The sequence below is a fragment of the Malaya genurostris genome, chromosome 2, assembly GCF_030247185.1.
Source record: "Malaya genurostris strain Urasoe2022 chromosome 2, Malgen_1.1, whole genome shotgun sequence".
Taxonomy (NCBI): Eukaryota; Metazoa; Arthropoda; class Insecta; order Diptera; family Culicidae; genus Malaya; species Malaya genurostris.
Window position 1 is genome coordinate 22,640,730 of NC_080571.1, and position 11,348 is coordinate 22,652,077.

The 11,348-nt window shown below is 32.9% G+C and overlaps 1 long non-coding RNA gene across 2 annotated transcripts; it reads right to left on the minus strand.

The window, feature by feature from the left end:
* Positions 1-837, minus strand: LOC131432763 (uncharacterized). Of its 2 annotated transcripts, none has more exons than XR_009229958.1 (3): positions 733-837; positions 450-604; positions 1-387 (listed from the first exon to the last, which is right to left on the minus strand). It is a non-coding gene; the product is annotated as an uncharacterized LOC131432763 (long non-coding RNA). The 2 variants fall into 2 exon arrangements; XR_009229957.1 differs by having other exon boundaries at positions 450-655; positions 733-829.
* Positions 838-11,348: the final 10,511 nt, after the last annotated feature.

The window sequence follows — 11,348 nt, forward strand, 5'->3', positions numbered from 1 at the left end:
ATAAGTTTTAAAAAAGTAGCAAAGTTTGCAGTCATTAAATTCGTCTGTGCGAAACATTTTATCAGTTAAATCATCAAAATTCAGTATTGAAATATAAATGATAAATCTGAGTCAAACCGGTATATCAGTATTATTCTACAAGGAGCAAGAAATTCGTTTTCAGCCGTGCAACGATATTTAAATATTTGAACTTTATTTTTAATCCATTTCAAAGTCGTACTTGACATGCAGGTACGAATACACTTATATACAGAACCCAATTCCGGTCGGCGCAAAAACAAAAAAGAACTTTGTAACATTTACTTGATAGATGAATGTATCTTCCAAATTTAAAATTTATTCTAGTTCATGATCAACTGTTGAACCTGGTTCTGGTGGAGGATAATTCTGTATTCGGAGTAAATAAAAATGTTTAATACAACCTAAAAGGTTACTTTCAAACTGCTTACAGCACGTTCTGGAGACGATCACTGATTGGAATGTTTCGTACAAAAGTAGCCAAATTGTGTTCCAAGCGTATTTTGAAAGCATCTTCCTTCGTCGTATTCAATAATATCATTTCCGCCTAGCGTTGCAAACTTGGGCATCTATTTGTAGTTTGAAACTAGTCGTTGAACGAGGGCCGGGCAGTTATATTCATAGGTTGAAAAAGTTTCTGAATCAATATCTTTCGACGGTCAATATCACCAAACATCTTCACCGTTTTATAAAATGTGCAATAATAAAACTCACCAGTCACGACCAGCCCCCGACGGATAGCTTGCGGTGCCTTGTACGGCTTCCACAATCAAGCGATCTTGGTTATCAATCCATCTTCTCATTTGATTTCGTTTTTTTTAGCAGCAACTACACGGAACCACCCGCGATCCCATTTCAACCAAAATATTAGTTGATTTTCTGAATTCGATTCGTTAAAATTTGGTACAACTAATCGATTGTTGTTTTAACTAAACTGTCATTTTTGTTTTTCGATTAGCAGAAACGATGGTTGAAACAACTAATTTAACTGTTAATACTGTCAATTAGTGAGATACACATACCTTTCAATTTCAACAAATATTTTAGTTGAAATAACTGGTGTTGTTATTGAAAAAAAATTCTGTTAGTTGAAAAATAAATCGGTTTTATTTGTTTTAGACATTGCAAATTAGCAAAATTATTAAATTTACCTAAAATGAGTATTGAAAGATGATGCCTTCAAACGGTTGAACGTCGTCGGTTGAACTAAAGTTATGCACTGATAATTTTAGTCAATTTATATGAGCTTGGGTTGCATCAATTTTGCGACGGCAATTCAAACGCGCCATTCAATCGCAGCGCGTTCTGTGTGTTTGAAACCCTTCGCTCTTGTTACTTTTCTAAATAAAATTCATGTCAAAAAGCGTTTTATTGCTAATGCATGAACATCATCATCGGTATCAAAAAGTTGGAAGTAAAACAGTCGGCTGGAAGTAAATAATGATCGAATTTGAAGCATAAAATTTTTGCGCATACCTGAAAGATTACGAGATGATCATTCATTAACATTTTCTAATTTGTCACTAAATCTTTTTTATCTTAAACAAGGTTACCTTTATCACAACACCGCTGTTAGATAAACACTTGTTATGGAATCATAAATTTCTCAAATCGAATGGACACAATTTCACCAAACTCTTTAATCATCGATGTTGTTTTCATTGACATTTTAAAGCGACGCAAACAGATTTCAACTAATAAAGTTTTTGATTTTGCATTGCGACTATTGTTTTGCTTTCAACTGTCTCCGGCATTTGACAGCATTAAAAACAACATATTTTTCAACTACTTGAATATATACAAATCAAAAACCATATTGGTTGAATCAAAAAGAAATTAGTTAAATCAACTATCGCAAAAATCAAAAACTGCGATATCGCAATTTTATGATCGAAGGGTTCTCCGTGTAGTTCGTAGCAACTTAAACAGTGTTGCTCTAGAAGATTATTTTTATCATTATCAAGGGGTCACTATATTTGTGGTAACTGACAGTGAATCGCTCATGAACGCCATTTGTTCCGATTTTTCTTCAGAGTGCCTGGTCGTGTCGTCGGCAGTATTTTTTATTCATAATATTCAATATGTATTTGATGTACATACAGAAGCAAACGAAAAATGCGATCGTGAGACATATCCACGGAATACCAAAAGAATTTGAGAATAAATTGAAATCAAAAACGTGCTCGATTTCACGAGTTTTATTACAACATTTGGAGATATTCTTGATTTATTTCCAAAATAAATTTTTTACCTGTAGACTCTAACAATTTTTGCTTTGATTTTATTATTTTCATTTTGGTATTGTCAGAGTAAGACATACGATGTTTTCAAAATTATTTTATATTTATTTCTGTTTGTACGTTCTTTTTCAAGAAAACATTGCTTATCGATATTCACATAAACCAATTGTTTTAAGTTCCAAATCCGTCGGAATACACCGAAATCGACCACAGTTTAGCACCAAACAGTACAAAGCGGTTGGAAATAATGAGATACAGACAGGTTGATCACAGATTTTTGAAAAAAAATGGCATTCCTGAGAAGAACCAAACAGTAAAACTGCAGAATTTTTCCGAAACAGGACCAAGACGAAATATGTCCGAGAACTTAGTAAAACTTCAATTTGAGAACAGTTGCACAATTTATGTACCATTTAATTCCACTATTTCACGGTAACGTTATTACACTTTCACAAAGTCACCATACTTTAATTAAGCATAACAAACGTTACAATACAGATACGCGTATTTCGGAATGTTATTTACATCCTTCTTCAGTGTATCGGTTTTATAAGTTTGTTTGATAAGTCGTTTTGATAAGTTTTATAAGTTTGTTTGATAAGTTGTAAGATACACTGAAGAAGAATGTAAATAACATTCCGAAATACGCGTATCTGTATTGTAACGTTTGTTATGCTTAATTAAAGTATAGTGACTGTGAAAGTGTAATAACGTTACAGTGAAATATTGGAATTAAATGGTACATAAATAGTGCAACTGTTGAATATATTCCGCTAACAGCTCAAGGTGGAAAATAGGTTCAATTTGAGGAACTCTCTTCGATTTCTGAAAAACAAACTTAATTCAGATTACCTACTTTTTAGAGTAAAGGTTACCCTGTTGTGCTAAATTCTGTATACAGCGAGGATATACACTTCGAAGAGAAATTTCAAAAGGAGTAATGCCCGCTGAGAGTTAGTTAAAACATTAAACGAACTAGAAAAAATTTCTTTTACGACAGTTATTAAAATTAATATTCTCCCAATGGGCAAACCACTCTAAACTTTGTCTGAACTCACACAAGAATAAAGATTGCGCGGAATTAGAAATTTTTGAAAAGTTTAGCAGAGATTTAGTTAAAGACAGGAATTAGAATGGTTTAAGAGGGACCGTACCAGATTAGGTGAGGTTAGATGAGTTTTTTTTGTCCAAGCTAGTGATTTGCCGTTGTAGCCGTTTCATACGGTCGTTCTATGTTAGTATAAAGTGAGTCAAATTCCACTCACCTCCGCCAAAACTTTCGAGTAAAGACAGTATTTGTCAAATTCTGAGTATCATTTACTCAGTGCTAAAATAGGAAAAATTAGCTTGAATGATCAACTCAATAAACTATAATCTGTATATGAAATTATTTATTTATCGACAGACACAATAAAGCAATAAAGTCCTAGCGACAGTTTCAAGATTTAGTAATGAAAAACGTGATTAATCCACCTAGCAGTGAGATGATACCTTTTTTTATCAATCCGCATGTGTTTTTTGCATAAATATTCTTCGGTGTTTAAGTTTTCATTACATTATTTTAATCACCTTCGTTTTAAGCGACAATTTGAGATTGTAATCACTCATTACTCTGTAATGTCGAAACTGCAAATACAATCGAATTTAAATCTAGAAGTGTGATAATCGATTAAACATGCCATGAAATGTAAGTTCCACTGGCCATATGACGAATAAATTACAGTTTTGAGTACAACTTTGAAGCTTAATTGGATAAAATTCATTAAGTTTTGTATGTATATACACCCAAACCTCCATTTACGTAACTTATATATGTATATATGTATTGATATACGTACGCATGTGTGCAAATATTTGTATTTCTTAATACATATAAATATTGGTGAAGTAAAAGCGATCATTTATATGTATAAATATATACACATATACGCAAACGAGTGAGTGTGTAAGCATACATACATACATATATAAGGTTCGTAAATGGAGGTTTGGGTGTATAAAACTAATTAATTTTGTATATAAGTTCAATTCAATTTGAATTTTTGTTTCTGAAATTTGATTAGGCTTTTTTGAGAAAACGATTGAGCTTTGAGAAACGATTTTATACTGGAACCGGAATTCTAAAATCGGTATGGCCGAAGTCAGATAAATTCACCTGAATAGCTGTATAGTTTACATTTGTTTTAAAATATTTGAAAATCAGTGAAGACATCTTTGAGACATCATAGCACGAATTAAACTTTTAGGTGCCTTCTGAATCGACAACTGAATACCACTAAAACTGAAAAAAGTTAATTTTTTTTATCGAGTATCCAAATCTGCTAACCAGATAAACCTGATTAATTTATGTGGAATAGACATTTTTATACTAATCATCCTGTATCTCCGAAACCGGAAGTTGGATCTGACTAAAGAGCAAGATATTTTATAGAATCTGGAAACTTTTCATTTGAATCTTAGATGATTCTTAGATTTCATTTGAATCTTAGATCGGTTCAGCCATCTACGAGAAGAATGAGTTACACAATTTTAATTTGTTTTCACATATCATCCTGTAGTTTCGGAACCAGAGGTCAGAACCAAACATAATTCAGGAGCTTTGTTTGGGAGCATACGACTTTTCGTATGAATCTGAATTTGTAGAAATAAAAATTTTCCGAGAAAACTGAGTGAAATTATTTGTCACACACGTATTTGCTGGTCTCGACGAACTGATTCGAATGGTATATGGATGTTATGTTCTTCCAGCATTTGTTGCTGTAAGTAGTTTAAAACAATATAATTAAAAAAAATCTGCCATCATCTGGTTTATATATGTCATATTCGAACGATTATGTTGCCAAAAACGAGCCGTGCTAAAATCGGTCCGAGGCAAATTGTTCTGAAAAAGGATGCTGTACACAGTCTTTTTGGTACTTAGAAACAATTGTATGTAACAGAATAAAAAATCGTTTTTTTTTTTTTTTTTTTTTTTTTTTTTAAATAACTATTTATTGGAATATGAGTTAAAATTAAATTATTAAGATTTAAATTGGGTGTTCAGCCACAAGTGGTGACTTTTCAGCCCTGTTATATATATATATATATATATATATATATATATATATATATATATATATATATATATATATATATATATATATATATATATATATATATATATATATATATATATATATATATATATATATATATATATATATATGATTTGGTTATTACCATGAAGACATCATTTGCTTCCGCAATTCTGAGATTTTTGTGTAGGGAAAATTCTAAACCTACTTGTATTGTGTAATGGGGAAAAGGAACTTATATACTAACTTACTAACTAATACAGAGAGCGAATCGATTCAATTGAAGATTGCATCGATTTTTGTCGGAATTTGCTTATAATATTATGTGACATTACATCTAATGGTTCTATATTTGTGAGTCTGTGTAACTCATTTGTACTAAACCAGGGAGGACGCTTCAGAATCATTTTCAGAATTTTATTCTGAATCCTTTGAAGCGTTTTCTTCCTGGTGGAACAACAGCTTGACCAAATTGGTACCGCATAAAGCATGGCTGGTCTGAAAATTTGTTTATAAATTAACAATTTGTTTTTTAGACAGAGCTTGGAATTTCTGTTTATAAGAGGATATAAACATTTAATATATTTATTACACTTTGCCTGGATTCCTTCAATGTGATCCTTGAAAGTGAGTTTTTTGTCATACGTTAAACCTAAGTATTTAGCTTGATCAGACCATGTCAATTCCAAGCCATTCAATTTGAGAATGTGATTATTGTTTGGTTTAAGAAAAGAAGCTCTTGGCTTGTGAGGAAAGATAATTAATTGCGTTTTTGCTGCATTTGGTTTAATTTTCCATTTTGACAGATAATCACTGAAAATATTTAAACTTCTTTGTAGGCGACTGCAGATCACTCTTAGATTTCTACCTGTGGCTAACAGACTTGTGTCGTCACAGAATAGCGATTTCTGACAACCAACGGGTAGATTTGGAAGATCAGAAGTGAAAATATTATACAAGATTGGAGCTACACTCGAACCCTGCGGAACACCGGCTCGTACGGGTAGCAATTCAGATTTACAATTCTGATAGCTAACCTGAAGAGTACGATCAGTTAAATAATTTTGAATCATTTTGATCAAATAAATAGGAAACTGGAAATCAGACATTTTTGCTATTAAACCTTTGTGCCAAACACTGTCGAATGCTTTTTCTATGTCTAGAAGAGCAACTCCAGTGGATAACCCAGAAGATTTATTTGATTTTAGCATGTTCGTTACTCTGACAAGTTGATGAGTAGTTGAATGTTCATGACGAAATCCAAACTGCTCTGGTAAAAAAATTGAATTCTCATTTATATGAGTCATCATTCTTAACAAGATAATTTTTTCAAAAAGTTTACTGATAGAAGAAAGTAAGCTAATTGGGCGATAACTTGATGTTTCTGCTGGGTTTTTATCAGGTTTTAGGATAGGAATTACTTTAGCGTTTTTCCATCTTTTTGGGAAGTAAGCTAATGAAAAACACTTGTTGAAAATTTTAACCAGGAGTCTCAAGGCAACATCGGGAAGATTTTTAATAAGAATATTAAAAATTCCATCATTACCAGGAGCCTTCATGTTTTTAAGTTTTCTAATAATTGATTTAATTTCATCAAAATTCGTCTCAATAATGTCATCGTGTGATAACACTTGGGTTGAAATATGATCATATTTCAGTGAGACTTCATTTTCAATAGGACTCACAACGTTCAAATTAAAATTGTGGACACTCTCGAACTGCTGAGCAAGTTTTTGAGCTTTTTCGCCATTTGTAAGAAGTATTTGATTTCCTTCCTTGAGAGCAGGAATAGGTTTCTGAGGTTTCTTAAGAACCTTAGAAAGTTTCCAGAAAGGTTTAGAATATGGTTTAATTTGTTCAACTTCTTTAGCGAAATTTTCATTTCGCAAAAGAGTAAATCTATGTTTAATTTCTTTTTGTAAATCCTTAACTATGTTTTTCATAGCAGGATCACGAGAACGTTGATATTGTCGTCGACGAACATTCTTCAACCGAATGAGCAGTTGAAGATTGTCATCGATGATAGGAGAATTTAATTTAGTTTGAGCTTTGGGAACTGAAAGATTTCTAGCTTCGATAATATAATGATTCAAATTATCAATTGCTGTGTCGATATCCGCAGAATTTTCTAAAATAGTTTCATGATCCACATGATTTTCAATGTGAGATCTGTAATCCAACCAATTTGCTCTATGATAGTTGAAAATAGAACTAATTGGATTAATTATAGCTTCGTTGGAAAGTCTGAATGTTACAGGAAGATGATCTGAGTCAAAATCAGCATGAGTAATCGGTTCACTACAAATGTGACTTTGATCTGTTAGAACCAGATCAATTGTAGACGGGTTTTTCACGGAAGAGAAACAAGTAGGATTACTGGGATGAAGAACTGTAAAGTAACCAGCTGAGAGTTGATTATGAAGTATTTTACCATTACTGTTATTTTGCCTACAATTCCACTGGACATGCTTAGCATTTAAGTCCCCTATTACGAAAAATTTCGATCGATATCTTGTAAGTTTTTGCAAATCGCCTTTAAAGAAATTTAATTGTTCGCCGGTGCATTGGAATGGCAAATATGCTCCAGCGATGAAATAAATTCCATGAATGGTTTCAACTTCGATTCCCAAGCTTTCAATAACTTTAGTATTGAAAGAAGGTAAAATTCGATGTTTAATTTGCCGTTGGACAAAAATGGCAACTCCACCACCAATTCCAGTAAACCTGTCAAATCGATGAACCACATAATGTGGATTACTTTTCAATTTTACATTTGGTTTAAGAAAAGTTTCTGTCACAATGGCAATATGAATTTTGTGAACTTTGAGAAAATTATAAAATTCATCTTCACTCGATTTCAAAGATCGAGCATTCCAATTTAAAATATTCAAATAATTATTTAACATCACTGTTAAATTTTAAATTCAATATAATATTATTTGCAAATTTCCATCCGATTTGAAATGCTTCAAAAAGTGATGAAGTCGAATTCATTTGGATGATCATTTGAAAAAGTTGATCTTGTAGGTAGATCATTTTATTTTCAGTTATATCGCCTAAATCGACTTCATTTAAAGAAGCGAATGGCATTGAAGGAATATTTGTAGGTAGACTGCCATTAGAAGAAGATGATTTGGTCGGTCTACCTATTAATAAATTGTTTTCGTTAGAAGAAGAACTGCAAGGCGGTCCTGTGTTTTGATTATTTACATTAGAAGAAATAGGAGATAGATTTCTACCTAATATACCAGCATAACTGACATTAGAAGAAGATGATGACGAGGTCGATCTACCTGTCAATAAATTGTTTTCGTTAGAAGACGAATTGGCAGGTGCCTTAGAAGAATTTTCAGGTATGTTCTGTAAATTTAAGGTCGTTGATTTGACTTGTTGTCTAAGCGAACGAGCGTTTAGAATTTTTTCCCTGACAGGACATTTCAAATAATTGGATTTATGATTTCCATTGCAATTTGAACATGAAAATTTATCAGTGGTTTCATTCATTGGACAAGCGTCTTTCGAATGCGATTTACCACAATTCAAACACCGTATATCCATATGACAATTTTTGGTTCCATGACCGAAGCCTTGGCAACGACGACATTGCGTTAAGTTTGCAATACGATTATGCCGTTTATAATGTTCCCAATGAATTTTAATGTGGGAAATGAAACGTACTTTTTCTAAAGTTTTCAAATTGTTTACATCACTTCGATTGAAGTGTATTAGGTAAAGTTCATGGGAAATTCCAGAGCGTGGTTTAGAAGTACCATTCGCTCTTTTTTTCATAAGTATTACTTGGGAAGGGGCAAAACCAAGCAATTCTTTTAGTTCATTTTTAATTTCATCAATACTTTGATCATTTGATAATCCTTTCAAGACAGCCTTGAAAGGTCTGTCTGATTTTATATCATATGAATAAAATTTATGAAGTTTTTCGGACAAATATCGAATAAGACTTTCGTAATCTTCCAATCCATCCACCAAGACTCGACATTCTCCTCTTCGTCCGATTTGAAATGAGACTTTTACTTCCGGGAGAAAAGTAGAAAGCTCAGTACGGAATGCTTTGAAGTCGGAAATCATCACCGTCACTGGTGGCATAGATTGATGTTTCTTCCCAGAACGACAAGCGTCCATTTTGGGAATTTTTGAAGAATTTTCTTCTATGTCGCTACAATCGGATTCAGGAAGAATCTCGTAAATATTGTTAGACGGCATAGGATCAACGGAAGGGAAATCCGTCCGTTGTCTTTTATTTTTACATTCAGATTCTATAAGATCATGAATGTTATTAGAAAAATGTTGAATAACGGATTGTGATTTATTCCGTATTGAATTATTTTTAGCCTTAGGCTTGTTGCCTTTCCGGTTGGACGCAGGCATTTTTGAAATTAATGAAATTTTAAATTAAATTAACTAGGCTAAATTAGTCTTCGATTAGACTCCTAGCTAGCCTTAAAAAAGGCTGATTAATTTCTTAGTCACTCTAATATCACTCTTTGTATCACTTAGTCACTCTAATATCACTCTTTGTATCACTTAGTCACTTAGTTAGTGATTCAGGTAGCCTTGAAAAAGACTGAAGCCTTGAATCAATGAAACTCTAGGTAGCCAGAAAAAAAATTCCAGGAGCCAAGAGCTATACGCGTGCGGTGCGAACGACTGTTCAACACCGACTGAGAATAAAAAATCGTGTTTTCCGTTGCTCCCAAGCATTGCTTTGTCATACAGCGCTCAAAACTCCTACTGCCGGAATGGAGGGAAAAGTCGTTTACACAAAAATTTCAATATCTCCGTTAAAAATGGACGGATTTTAACAATCTATGGCTTGTTGAGTAGGTATTATCGTGCGGAATCTAAGTCTGAAAACATATTCTGTTTTCAAGGTCAATTGTGATAGATACTGCCAAAAAACTGAAAATTTTGACATAAAACTTCGAATAACTCAAAAAGTAAACATCCGATCTCAAAACCATTCAATAGCGTTTTGGGTGACGGGGAGACCTTTCATTTGCGACTAGTTTGATCAAAATCGGTCCAGCCATCTCTGAGATCTCGACCTCTTAGTTGACAACACACATACAGACACACACACACAGACATTTGCTCAGTTCGTCGAGCTGAATCGATTGGTATATGTCATTCGGCCCTCCGGGCCTCGGAAAAATTTTCGAAAGTTTGAGCGAATTCTATACCTATTTTTTATATATATAAAAAAAGGTAAAACAGTTTATACAAATATTTCAGTTCCATTGCAAATGGCTAAACGACATATTGGGTAGTAACATCGATCAATCTAAAGCAAAATGTACAATGATCGTACATGCTTAAATTTTATTACTAAATTTCGACGAACAAATTGCCGAGATTTGAACAGCCGAATGCTCGGTGAATGTTTTGGAGAAATGCATAATTTCTGATAATCCTGGCAACTCTAAATTTGGCAAAAGCAAAGGTGTGATCATAAATGCAACTGCTGTGATATGACAAATCTTTAAATTCTAAAAACGATCACAAAATCATATGGTTCTGTTTTTCTTATTGCTTTTTTTCTGCTCATTGTCAAATTTGAAAGCAGGGTTTCCAGTTATGCAGATTTTCGAGAAAGCTTTATAGAAAAACTATCTCTTTTTGTTGATTTGATCAACTTTTTTCGGTAACACAGTTAACTTCGGTAAAAAATTTATCGGGTCAGAACAAAACTGAATGAGTGTGACACTCTAGAAACTCAGTTGAATTTCTTATACTTTCTTTAGATCGAGGTTCGATTTTATGCACAGAATATCGATTTTAGTCAATAACGATTACCGTTGGTAGCTGTGGCACCAGAGTGGTTTGTTTGTTCATCTCGAAATTGTAACATTGTTTTTTTGTTTCTGTCGGTTCGACCGTAAGCGGTTTATCGAACTGCTTCGAACTTCGAACGAAACATGAAATTTGATTCTTGAATGATGAATAGGAGGTTTTCGGATAGAGTTTTTTTTAGGTCGTTATTAGAAAAAAAAAAAACGTC